The sequence below is a fragment of the Talpa europaea genome, assembly GCF_964194135.1.
Source record: "Talpa europaea genome assembly, chromosome: 11".
In the NCBI taxonomy this organism is placed as follows: Eukaryota; Metazoa; Chordata; class Mammalia; order Eulipotyphla; family Talpidae; genus Talpa; species Talpa europaea.
In genome coordinates, this window is record NC_140078.1 from 44,191,105 (window position 1) to 44,204,634 (window position 13,530).

Here is a 13,530-nt window from a genome sequence, read left to right on the forward strand (position 1 = left end):
ATAGCAGCAGGCACTGCACAGGGTGACAGCCAGTATTTTGGAGCTGAAAGCCCTGAAACTGAGACCTAGAGCACAGAATTCAGGGCACAGGATCCATATAGCTGCAGGCATAGCACCAGATGAATACGGGGCAGACACAGCACCCAGCTTGAATAAGAGGCCCAGTGTGGAGGTGCTCCCCTTCCCCCACTCCCCCATTTCTCAGAGAACCACTGGGAAAAAGCACAGGTTAGCAAGTATGGGTCTCTTGCACCGCCTAGTGAACAGAACAGATTCACCATATAGCTGATTCCCTGTTGGAACCCAGTAAATACAGAGGGAGGGAACTGTAAGGGACAGTGCCCAGCAACACAGCATCAACACCCTGGTGGAGTTTTGGCATAACAGTGCTGGACTCGGTCTGGTAAACAGTTTTTGACACCTCTAAAGGAGCACTCTGAAGAGATGCCCGCCAACAGGAGTGGCACAACATCCCAACACATAGAACTAATTAGAAAGCAACCAACAGGGAGAAGAAAAAATAAAAATAATGAAGCAAGCCCTCAGGAGGACACACCATAAAAAGAAATACAGTTACCAGAGCTCAACAATGACATGGAAGAACTTCTCAGCCTATCAGATAGAGAATTAATGATCATCATGATTAAAAAGCAGAAAGAAAATGAAAAGAAAAAAATTATTTGAGACAATCACTGAAATAAAGAACAAATTGAGACCCTAAGAAAGGAAAGAAAAGAAACTCAGGAGATTAAAAGATTACTAGAGGAGATAAAGAACTCTGGGAAAAGCAATGAAAACAGAATCGATGAAATGGAAGAACGGATCAGTACTATTGAAGATAGAAATAAAAAGAGCCGAAAGAGAAAAGGAGAAAGATGTGCAAATGAAGAAGCATGAGGATACTATTAAACAATTATCAGACTCCATGAAGAGAGGAAATATAAGAGTTATAGGCATTCTGGGAGGTGAGGAGAGAGACAAAAGAACTGAGAAATTATTCGAGGAGATAATTGAAGAAAACTTCCCATGCATGAAAAAGGAGACAAATATAGACATACAAGAAGCGAGAAGAACTCTGCAGCAAGACACATAATAGTAAAGCTTGCAAGAGTCCAAGAGAAGGAAAAAATGATGAAACTGGCAAGGGGGAAGAAACAGATAACTTAGAAGGGAAAACAAATCAGGTTAACTTCTGACTTCTCCTAAGAAACATTACAGGCAAGAAGAGAATGGAGTAACATATTCAGCAAACTTCAACACAGCAAATGCCAACCAAGAATACTTTACTCTGCAAAGCTCTCCTTCCTCAATGAAGAAAAAATATGGACCTTCTCAGACAAACAAACTCCAGAAATTCATCACAACTAAACCCCTGCTCCAAAAAATTCTGCAAAAAGTCCTAAAGCCAAAACCAACAGAGGAATAAACAAGAACAACAGAATAAAGCAAGCAAGGAATAAAATCACCAAAAAAGCAAACAAAATGGCAAATACAGATGCCAGCATATCGATATTAACTCTAAGTGTAAATGGATTAAACTCATCAATAAAAAGACACAGAGTAGCAGGCTGGATTAAAAAACAAAATCCAACCTTCTGCTGTCTCCAGGAAACACATTTAACCACAAAAGATAAACATAAACTGAAAGTAAAAGGTTGGAAAACAATCCTACAAGCAAATGGAGAGAAAAGAAGGCAGGAACAGCCATATTTATATCAAATAAAATAGACTTCAAATTAAAAAAGGTAAAAAGAGACATGGACGGACACTACATGATGATCAAGGGGACAATACATCAGGAAGATATAGCACTCATCAATATATACGCACCAAATGAAGGGGCACCAAAATATATTAGACAATTATTATCAGCTCTGAAAACAGATATTAAAGAAAATATATAGTGGGAGACTTCAACACCCCACTCTCACCAATGGACAGATCAACGAGACAAAAAATAAAGACACTAGAGCCCTAAATAAAGACATAGAACTCATGGACTTAACAGATATCTATAGGACACTGCACCCCCAAAAATCCTAGTACACATTTTTCTCAAGTGCACATGGATCATTCTCTAGAATCGATCACATACGGGGCCACTAGGCTAACATCAACAGATACATGAAGATCAAAATCATTTCAGCTATCTCCTCCGATCATCAAATGAGAAATAAATCATGAAAAGAAAACAAGGAACCCTCCCACTTCATGGAGATTGAAATCCACACTACTGGAAGACCATTGGACTAATGAGGAGATCAAAGAAGAAATTAAAAAATACTTTGAGTTGAACGACAAGGAAGACACCACTTTCCAGAATGTATGGGATGCAGTAAAAGCAGTAATAAGAGGAAAATATATAGCAATACAGGCTCACATCAAGAAACAGGAAAGAACTCAAAGAAACAACCTATTGCACATCTCAAAGAGCTAGAAAAAGAAAACAAAAACCCCTAAAGCCAGTAGAAGGAAGGACATAATAAAAATCAAAGCAGAAATTAATGAAGTAGAAATTTAAAAAAAAATCCAAAAGATCAATGAAACCAAAAGTTGGTTCCTTGAAAAAATAAACAAAATAGACAAACCTTTAGCCAGGCTCACAAAGAAAAAAATGGGAGAAAACACATATAAATAGGATCATAAATGAAAGGAGAAATCATAACAGATTCAGTGGAAATCAAAAGAATAATCAGAGATTACTATGAACACTTATATGCAAACAAATTCAACAACCTAGAAGAGATGGACAAATTCCTAGACCGATACAATCATCCAAAGCTGGACAAAGAAGAAATAGAACAACTAAACAGACCAATTACAAGCAGCGAAATTGAGTGAGTAATCAAAGCACTCCCCTAAAACAAAAGTCCAGGCCCAGATGGCATCACAAATGAATTCTGCCAAACGTCCAGCAGTGAATTAGTGCCTATCCTACACAAACTCTTTGAAAAGATTGAAAAAGAAGGACTACTACCAAGTACATTCTACAAAAGCCAACATTACACTAATACCAAAACCCAACAAAGACAGCACAAAAAAAGAAAATTACAGGCCAATCTCCCTAATGAACACTGATGCAAAAATCCTCAACAAAATACTTGCCAACAGACTCCAACAATGCATAAAAGGGATAGTACACCACGATCAAATGGGATTCATCCCAGGGGCACAAGGATGATTCAACGTACGAAAATCGATCAGTGTAATCAACAAAAAGAAAAATAAAAACCAATCAATAGATGCTGAGAAAGCATTTGACAAAGTCGAACATCCATTTATGATGAAGGCCCTTGAAATTCTTGGGAGAGAAGGAACATACCTTAACATGATAAAAGCCATATACGACAAGCCCACTGCCAACATTATTCTCAATGGCAAAAAGCTGAAGGCCTTTCCTTTAAGACCAGGAACAAGACAAGGATGTCCTCTCTCACCACTGCTCTTCAATATAATACTGGAGAGGGGGCGGAGCAACATGGCGGCTAGGAGACGCTGCGAGTAAGATCTCCCATTAAAAAAAGTTAATAGGGAGGAAAAGCGGCAGGTCCCAGTGAGAACTGGGACACGGAAGATAAACGGGTGACTCCAGCAAACTACCCGAAGAAGAAAGTGGCCATAAAAGAGGACTAGAAGGGAGGGAAGCGCAGAACCCTGCTCCCCTCCCCCGCCCACAGGGGCGGCACTCTCCGACCAGCAGAGAGGAGGAAAACAACAAACTAAAACGACCAACAAGAACAAACGACGCAGCAAGCGGGACTGTGAGTGGAAAGGAACTATTGCAGCCACCATACCCCGTGAACAGGAGCTGTGGAGAACCCTGCAGGATCCACCACGGCGGTGAGCGAACGGCTCCGGGCGCCATTAGAGAAGAACAAAGACCCCGGGAGACGCGCACACAGCCCGGGCTGCCGGTAAGCTTGCGCGGAAAAGCTGCGCGCTTGGCGCGCTTGAAAAGCAAGTGCAGACCGGGATCGCGGCTGCCCAGGTCCCCGCGCCTGCGACCTAGGCTTGCGGGGAGACGCGCGGAGGTCCTCACTGAGGTGAAGGTCGCTCCCTGAGTAAGCAGGAACCAGGTGCCCAGGCACGGGAGCGGTGCAAAAGGCTCCATTCCCGCGCCACTGAACTGGGCTACAGCCCGCGTCCTGGAACTGAGGGCTTTGAACTGAGACCCGGGGCACGAAAATTCGGAGCGTGGATTCTCCACGACGGTGGGGCACAAGGCAGACACAACACCCTAAAGCTGTTGAGGTGTAACCTACCATTCCCACTCTGTTCCCTGTCCCACGGGGTGGGGGGAGGCGAAAAACAGCCCCCCAAGGACAATAGGAGAGATCTCTGGCGCCACCTAGCGACCAGGAAAAAAAAGTCACTAATACCCCATAGAACAGGAAATTTCTTAAGACTGCTTGAAAAGGGCAGAAGGCTTCTGGAGGACCCAGTGGCCAGCCGGGAAGTTAGCCCACGCCAGGCCCCTTCCGACCAGCAGCCTGAGCCCACAGAGGGAGCAGGCACCCACTTCCGGGGCAGACCGGGTGCGCAGAAGAGTGTGCCTGAAACCGGAGGCGCAGGGACTGCATCCCGCTTCGCCATTTTAGAACAGGGACATTTCTTCAGTAAAAACTGCCTAAAACCAGCAGAAAGCTCCCCCAGAAGACAGAGATGGCTCCTGGAAGAGCCAGAGGGGAGCGGAGAAGTCCACCCAAGATGCCAATCAGTCCGAGCAACACAGTGTCCCAACGCATACGACAAATTAGAAAACAGACAGTAGGGAGTAGAAGAACCAAACGCAACCTAACAACTCCTCAGGAAAGAAGCACACCACAAAAAGAAAACCACTCCCCAGATTGCAACGACAGCAACTTGGAAGAACTTCTGAGCCTTCTAGAAAGAGAATTTAAAATTGCCATGATTAAAAGAGTGATAGTTCAGAAGAAGGAAATTGAGTCCCTAAAGAGGGAAGTAAAAGAAATGCAGGAGATCAAAGAATTAATGGAGGAACTAAAGAACTCTGGGAAAAGCAATGAAAGCAGAATAGATGAAATGGAAGAACGAATAAGTACTCTTGAAGACACAGAAATAAAAAGAACCAAAACAGAAAAGGAAAGAGAAGTACGAATGAAAAAGAATGAAGAAAGACTTCGGGAACTATCTGCCTCCATGAGGAAAGGAAATACAAGAGTTATAGGCATTCCAGAAGGAGAGGAGAGAGATGTAGGAACAGAGAAAATATTCATGGATATAATTGAAGAGAACTTCCCAAGTGCGAAGAAGGAGCTGAAAATTGATATACAAGAAGCAAGAAGAACACCAAACTTCCACGACGAAAGAATAAAAACAGCAAGACACATAATAGTAAAGCTCCCAAGAATCCAGGACAAGGAAAAAATAATGAAGCTGACAAGAGGGAAGAAACAGATAACATTCAAAGGAAAACCAATCAGGCTGACATCAGACTTCTCTGAAGAAACACTACGGGCAAGGAGAGAGTGGAGGGACATAGTCAACAGACTCCAAGAAAACAGATGCCAACCAAGAATACTCTATCCCGCAAAGCTCTCTTTCCTCCATGAAGAAAGAATATGGACCTTCCCAGACAAAGAGAAACTCCGGAATTTCATTAAGACTAAACCCCCACTCCAAAAATACTACAAGGAATCCTAAAGCCAGAACCTCAGAGGGACGAATAACAACGAAAGAAGACCAAAAAAAAAAAAAAAGTTATTAAAAGAATAAATAAATAAAATCAAAGGAAAGACAAACATAATGGCAAATATAGATGCTAACATATCAATATTAACTCTAAATGTAAATGGACTAAACTCTTCAATAAAAAGACACAGAGTTGCAGCCTGGATTAAGAAACAAAACCCAACCTTTTGCTGTCTCCAGGCAACACATTTAGCTACAAAAGATAAAAATTGGCTCAAAGTCAAAGGATAGAAAACAATCCTACAAGCAAATGGGCCAAAAAAGAAAGCAGGAACAGCTATACTTATATCAGATAAAACAGACTTCAAACTCAAAAAAATAAAAAGAGACCCCAATGGTCACAACATTATGATCAAGGGGACAATACTTCAAGAAGAAATAACACTCATTAACATATACTCACCAAACGAAAGAGCACCAAAATATATCAGACAACTGTTGTCCTCTCTGAAAACAGACATCAGAGAAAACACATACGTAGTGGGAGACTTCAACACACCACTATCAACAATGGGTAGATCAACAAGACAAAAAATAAGTAAAGAAACTAAAGCTCTAAATAAGGACCTAGAGCATTTGGGCTTAACAGACATCTATAGAACACTAAACCCCCCAAAAAAAACGGAGTACACATTTTTCTCAAGCGCACACGGATCATTCTCCAGGATCGATCACATACTGGGGCACAAGACAAACATCAACAGATACACCAAGATTGAAATCATACCAACCATCTTTTCTGACCACGAAGGCATCAAACTAGAAATAAATCATAAAAAGAAGGCAAGGAACTATCCTACCTCATGGAGATTAAAAGCCACACTACTGGAAGACCACTGGACTAACGAGGAGATCAAAGAAGAAATTAAAAAATTCTTTGAATTGAATGACAAGGAGGACACCAATATCCTAAATGTATGGGATGCAGCAAAAGCAGTAATAAGAGGAAAATATATAGCAATAGAAGCTCACATCAAAAAACAAGAAAGAACTCAAAGAAACAACCTAATCTCGAAGCTCAAAGATCTAGAAAAAGAAGAACAAAAAAACCCCAAAACCAATAGAAGAAAAGAAATAATAAAAACCAAAGCAGAAATAAATGAAAGTGAAACTAAAAAAACAATCCAAAAGATCAATGAAACCAAGAGCTGGTTCTTTGAAAAAATCAATAAAATAGACAAACCCCTAGCCAGGTTCACAAAGGAAAAATGGGAGAAAGCACAAATAAACAGGATCATCAATGAAAGAGGAGAAATCACAATGGACACAGCAGAAATGAAAAGAATAATCAGTATCTATTATGAACAGTTATATGGAAACAAATTTAACAATCTAGAGGAGATGGACAAATTCCTACAACTCTAAAATCACCCAAAGCTAGATAAAGAAGAAATAGAACACCTAAACAGACCAATTACAAGCAGCGAAATTGAAATGGTAATCAAAAACCTCCCCAAAAACAAAAGCCCAGGACCTGATGGATTTACAAATGAATTCTACCAAACATTCAGAGACGAATTAGTGCCTATCCTTCACAAACTCTTCCAAAAAATTGAGAAGGAAGGGACAATACCAAACACGTTCTATGAAGCCAATATTACACTAATACCAAAACCGAATAAGGAAAACACAAAAAAGGAAAACTATAGGCCAATCTCCCTAATGAACACTGATGCAAAAATCCTCAATAAAATTTTAGCTATCAGAATCCAACAATGTATCCATAAGATAATTCACCACGACCAAGTTGGATTCATTCCAGGGGCACAAGGATGGTTTAACATCCGAAAATCAATCAACGTTATACAACACATCAACAAAAATATAAAAACCATATGATAATAGATGCTGAGAAAGCTTTCGACAAAGTGCAACACCCATTCATGATAAAAGCCCTTGAAATTCTTGGGATACAAGGAACATACCTCAACATCATAAAGGCCATCTATGACAAGCCAACAGCCAGTATCATTCTCAATGGTGAAAAGCTGAAAGCAATTCCATTAAGATCTGGAACAAGACAAGGATGTCCACTCTCACCACTGCTTTTCAATATAATACTGGAAGTCCTAGCCAGAGCAATAAGACAAGAGAAAGACATCCAAGGAATCCAAATAGGAAAAGAAGAAGTCAAACTATCACTATTTGCAGATGATATGATAATATACATAGAGAACCCCAAAAACTCCACAGAAAAACTAATTCAACTCATCAATCAGTTCAGTAAAGTGGCAGGATACAAAATCAACACGCAAAAGTCAGTAGCCTTCCTATACACAAACAATAAATCTGAAGAAGAAGAAATCAAAAAAACCATCCCTTTTATTATCGAAACAAAAAAAATCAAATATTTGGGAATAAATCTAACAAAAGAGGTAAAGGACCTATACAAAGAAAACTATAAAACACTGTTAAAAGAAATAGAAGAAGACACAAAGAAATGGAGAGACATCCCCTGCTCATGGATTGGAAGAATAAACATTATTAAAATGGCCATCCTACCAAAAGCAATCTACAGATTCAGTGCTATTCCAATAAAAATCTCAATGGCATTCTTCAAAGAAATAGAACAATTATTGATGAAATTCATATGGAATCACCAAAAACCCTGAATATCCAAAGCTCTACTGAAAAAAAAAGAAGGAAATGGAGGCATCACACACCCAGAGTTCAAACTATACTACAAAGCCATAATCATCAAAACTGCATGGTATTGGAACAAGAACAGACATACAGACCAATGGAATCGAATAGAAAATCCAGAAATAAACCCACAGATTTATGGTCAACTAATCTTTGACAAAGGAGCAAAGACTATTCATTAGAGCAAAGAAAGTTTGTTCAATAAATGGTGCTGGGAAAACTGGGTCGCTACATGCAAAAGAATGAAGCTTGACCACTACCTCACACCATACACAAAAATCAACTCAAAATGGATTAAAGAACTAGACATAAGACCTGAAACCATAAAATACATAGAAGGAAATATAGGCGAAACACTACGTGATCTGCACATCAAAGACATCTTTACAGACACATCACCCAAAGCAGTGATAGTGAAGACAAAGATAAACAGCTGGGACTACATCAAATTAAAGAGCTTCTGCACAGCAAAAGAGACAATAACAAAAACAAAGAGAAACCCTACCAACTGGGAGACCATTTTTGCACCCAACACTAATGATCAAGGACTGGTCACAAAAATCTGCAAAGAGCTGATGAGACTCAGCAACAACAAAGAAAATAATCCAGTCAAAAAATGGGCAGAAGAGCTTAAAAGAAACTTCTCTGAAGAGGAAATGCAAATGGCCAACAGGCATATGAAAAAATGTTCAACATCACTTGTCATCAGGGAAATGCAAATCAAAACTACTATGAGATACCATCTCACACCAGTGAGAATGGCACATATTAAAAAAACTAGCAACAACAAATGTTGGTGAGGGTGTGGAGAAAAAGGAACTCTTCTGCACTGTTGGTGGGAGTGAAAACTGGTCCAACCACTATGGAGAGCTGTGTGGAGATTTCTGGACCTACTAAACATAGAGCTTCCATATGATCCAGCAATTCCACTCCTAGGTATTTATGCAAAGGACACAAAAACATCAATTCCAAAGAGCACCTGCACCCCTATGTTTATAGCAGCACTGTTTACAATAGCTAAGCTTTGGAAACAACCCAAATGCCAAAAAATAGATGACTGGATCAAGAAGATGTGTTACATATATACCATGGAATATTACTCAGCATTCAAAAAAGATAAACACATGCAATTTGCAGCAACATGGATGTCGCTGGAAGGGATCATGCTCAGCGAAATAAGCCAAAAAGAAAAAGAAAAATACCGGATGGTCTCACTCATAGCAGGAATCTAGAGAACTTAAATAAGGGACCAGGAAAATGAATATAAGAAAGTGAAAATCAAAATCAACAGAAAACTATGAACCAGAGACACATTTTGGGTGGTGGGGGGCGGGAGGGGAAGGATTGGGGTCAGAATGGGGCGTTTGCAATTGTATGGGGGAATATAAAAATAAAATTTATTATTTAAAAAAAAAATATATATATATAATACTGGAGGTCCTAGCCAGGGCAATAAAATAAGAGAAAGACATCCAAGGAATCCAAATAGGGAAAGAAGAAGTAAGACTATCATTATTTGCAGACGATATGGTAATATACATAGAGAACCCTAAAAACTCCACAGAAAAACTACTCAAAATAATCAACCAGTTCAGTGAAGTGTGTTGATACAAAATCAACACACAAAAATCAGTAGAATACAAAAAAATCAGCAGGATACAAAATCAATACACAAAAATCAGTAGAAATCAAGAAAACCATCCCTTTATAATTGAAACAAAAAAAAAAATCAAATACTTTGGAATAAACCTAACAAAAGTGGTGAGAAGACGTATACAAAGAAAATTATAAAACACTTTTAAAAGAAATTGAAGCAGATATAAAGAAATGGAAAGACATCCCCTGCTCATGGATTGGAAGAATTAACATTATTAAAATGGCCATCCTCCCAAAAGCTATATACAGATTCATTACTATTCCAATAAAAATCTCAGTGACATTCTTCAAAGAAAAAGAACAAATACTGAACCACAAATACTGGAACCACAAAAAACCATGAATAGCCAAAGCCCTACTGATGAAAACAAAGGAGAAAGGAGGTATCACACTTCCAAACTTCAAGCTATCCTACAAAGCCATAATAATTAAAAGAGTTTGATATTGGAACAAAACAGACACACAGACTAATGAAATCAAATAGAGAGCCCAGAAATAAAGCCACATTTAGATGGACAACTAATCTTCAACAAAGGAGCAATGAATATGCAATGGAACACGGACAGTTTGTTCGATAAATGGTGCTGGGAAAACTGGACCTCCACATGCAAAAAAATGAAACTGGACCACTGACTTTCACCGTGCACCAAAATAAACTCAAAATGGATAAAAGAACTGGACATAAGACCTGAAACCATAAAATATATAGAAGAAAATACAGGTAAAACACTTCAAGACATATATCTCAGAAACATCTTTAAAGACTCATCACCCAAAGCAGTGATAGTGAAGGCAACGATAAACACCTGGGATTACATCAAACTGAAAAGCTTCTGTACAGCCAAAGAGACATTAACCAAAACAGAGAGACGCCCCCCTGATTGGGAAGAAATTTTTGCACTCCATCCAGCTGATAAGGGACTGATCACAAGATATACAAAGAACTCAGAAGGCTCAACAAAAACAAGATAAACAATCCAGTCAAGAAATGGGCAGAACTTAAAAGATGTTTCTCCAAAGAGGAAATGCAAATGGCCAACAGGCATATGAAAAAATGTTTAACATCCTTTATAATCAGGGAAATGCAAATCAAAAACACACTGAGATACCACCTTACACCAATAAGAATGGCACATATCAAAAAAACAGGCAATAACAAATGTTGGTGAGGATGTGGTGAAAAACTCTCCCATATTGCTGGTGGGAGCGCAAACTGGTCTAATCACTATGGAAAGCTATCTGGAGGTTCCTCAGTCTAATAAAAATGAAACTACCATATGACCTGGCAAGTCCACTCCTAGGGATCTATGCAAAGGACACAAAAACATTGATTCAAAAGAACACCTCTACCCCTATGTTTGTTACAGCACTATTTACAATAGGTAAAACCTGGAAACAACCCAAATGCCCAAAATAGAACACTGGCTCAAGAAGATGTGGTATATGTACACAATGGAATATTATTGAGCAATCAAGAAGGATAACCTCATGCCATTCGCAGCAACGTGGATGGAGCTAGAAGGAATTATGCTCAGTGAAATAAGCCAGAAGGAAAAAGAAAAATATCAGATGGTTTCACTTATAACAGGAATATAAGGGAACCAAATAAGACATCAGTGTGAAAAGCTATAATAACAGTACAAAACACAACAAAGGAAAACCAGATAATTATAAATCAGAGACATACTACAGGGGAGGAGGAGGGAGAGGGATCATAGGGAGGGAGGAAAGAGAACAGGGGACTGTGGTGATGGCGCACCGGTGCCTTGGGGAAGGAAATTCTATGGGAACTAAACCTGAGGGGGTGAGGGGAAGCAAATATTGTTTAAAAATGATCAATGATGTAAAAAGAAAATAACATTAAAAATGAAGAAAAAACAATAAACAAACAAACAAATAAATATTCAGTACCCCTTTGAGAAGGTCCAAGCTTCTTTTAGAAGTTTCTTTCCAGAGCTGTCTGGCTAGACAGACTGAATGTCATTATAATGAAAGTTGGGTCTTGCTGAGTGTATAAATAGTCACTGCTATTACTCTAAATATTTAGTGTGAGAAAGAAAGACAGAAGGAAAACTTTGTTAGTCAGGAATTTTTGGAAAATATCAGAGATACTAATCAGAGGCCCTTTGTTTCTGAAATATTTTGAAAATAATTGAAGATACTGTATATTTTTTGCCCAGGTTCATACATTTCTTAAGATTGCAAGTTCATGTCATGTCTGACAACAAAGCTACAGGAAGAGCGCCACTGATGGATGGTAGTGCTGGGAGGGCTCCACTTATTCAGTGGGTGCCTGTAGGTGGGTGCCATGTTGTTATGGGACTGGCACATGGAGCCAGTTGGTCTGTGTTTCAGTGTGTGGGTTGCACTGGCTGTGGGTTCTAGATGGGTCATTGTAAACAACTAGATGTTTATTCTCAGCACCCATTCCCAAGTCAACAGATTGCTGACTGAGGCTATTGAGGAGATACTGCATCTGAATAACTTTCCACTTTATCAAATTATCTTTCTTTTATTGACTAGAAATTCAGTATTTTTTTAAAAGATTTATTTATGCGTACAAGAGCTATGGTATAGGCCAGAGGTGTGGAGGCTGAGCGGATTCACCAGAGACAGAGTGGGAAACAGAACAGTCAGATTGACCGAAGTACACTACTGAGGGGAACAGCAGATGAGGCAGGAGAGGTCTGTTGCACCATGTGGGTTGTTCCCTGGCCGGCTGGAAATCAAACTTGTGCTGCTGAGGCTGTGGATTGCTTCATAGGTTGTGTATTAACCCCTTGCTCCACCAGGGAGGCCCCTCAGTATGTTTTCTAAAACAGTAGACAAAATGGTTTATAGTGATTAAATTGTCATTTTTTTTTCTAATTCTAGGTCGGTTTATTGTGCCCATTATAAAAAGCAAACCTCCCAAGAGTGTGTTGTAAATTTGAAGTCATGTGCATGAAAGGTGCATTTGGAAGCAGTCCTGACACATTTGAGTCAGAATCTAGCAGGTTAGGTTCTCTGGAAGAGAGGTGAAACCTCACAGAATAAAAGGACTAAAGTGATCTGTGTGTATATGCTATTATTATGATGACCCCAAGTCTGTTTCCTATCTACTGGCTCATTGTCATTTCAAAGACCCTCATACTTGTTTGGCTATTCACCTTTTTTTTTTTTAAACTTGCGGTCAACTTAGTTCTTAGAATTCAGAGCTGTTCCACTCAACATAATCAGTATGATACTTTTCAGACACAATCTTCTTGAGAGGGTAGAAGCAGGTACCCTTAATAAATGCACCTATAAATGCATGTACAGGTATGGTTAGATTGGCCAGTCAAATATGTTAACCTCTAACAAAAACAATCACTTATTCTGACAACAAATAGGGTTTATTTGGAAACAAAACAACAGGAGGGAGGGCAGATTGGAGAGTGTGTTCATGGTGATACCTGTGTGCACTTCCCTAGGTCCTAGACTGACAACCCTCTCAATAACCCTGGGACCTCCTCCCTGCTCAGTTCTGCTGCAGGGGAT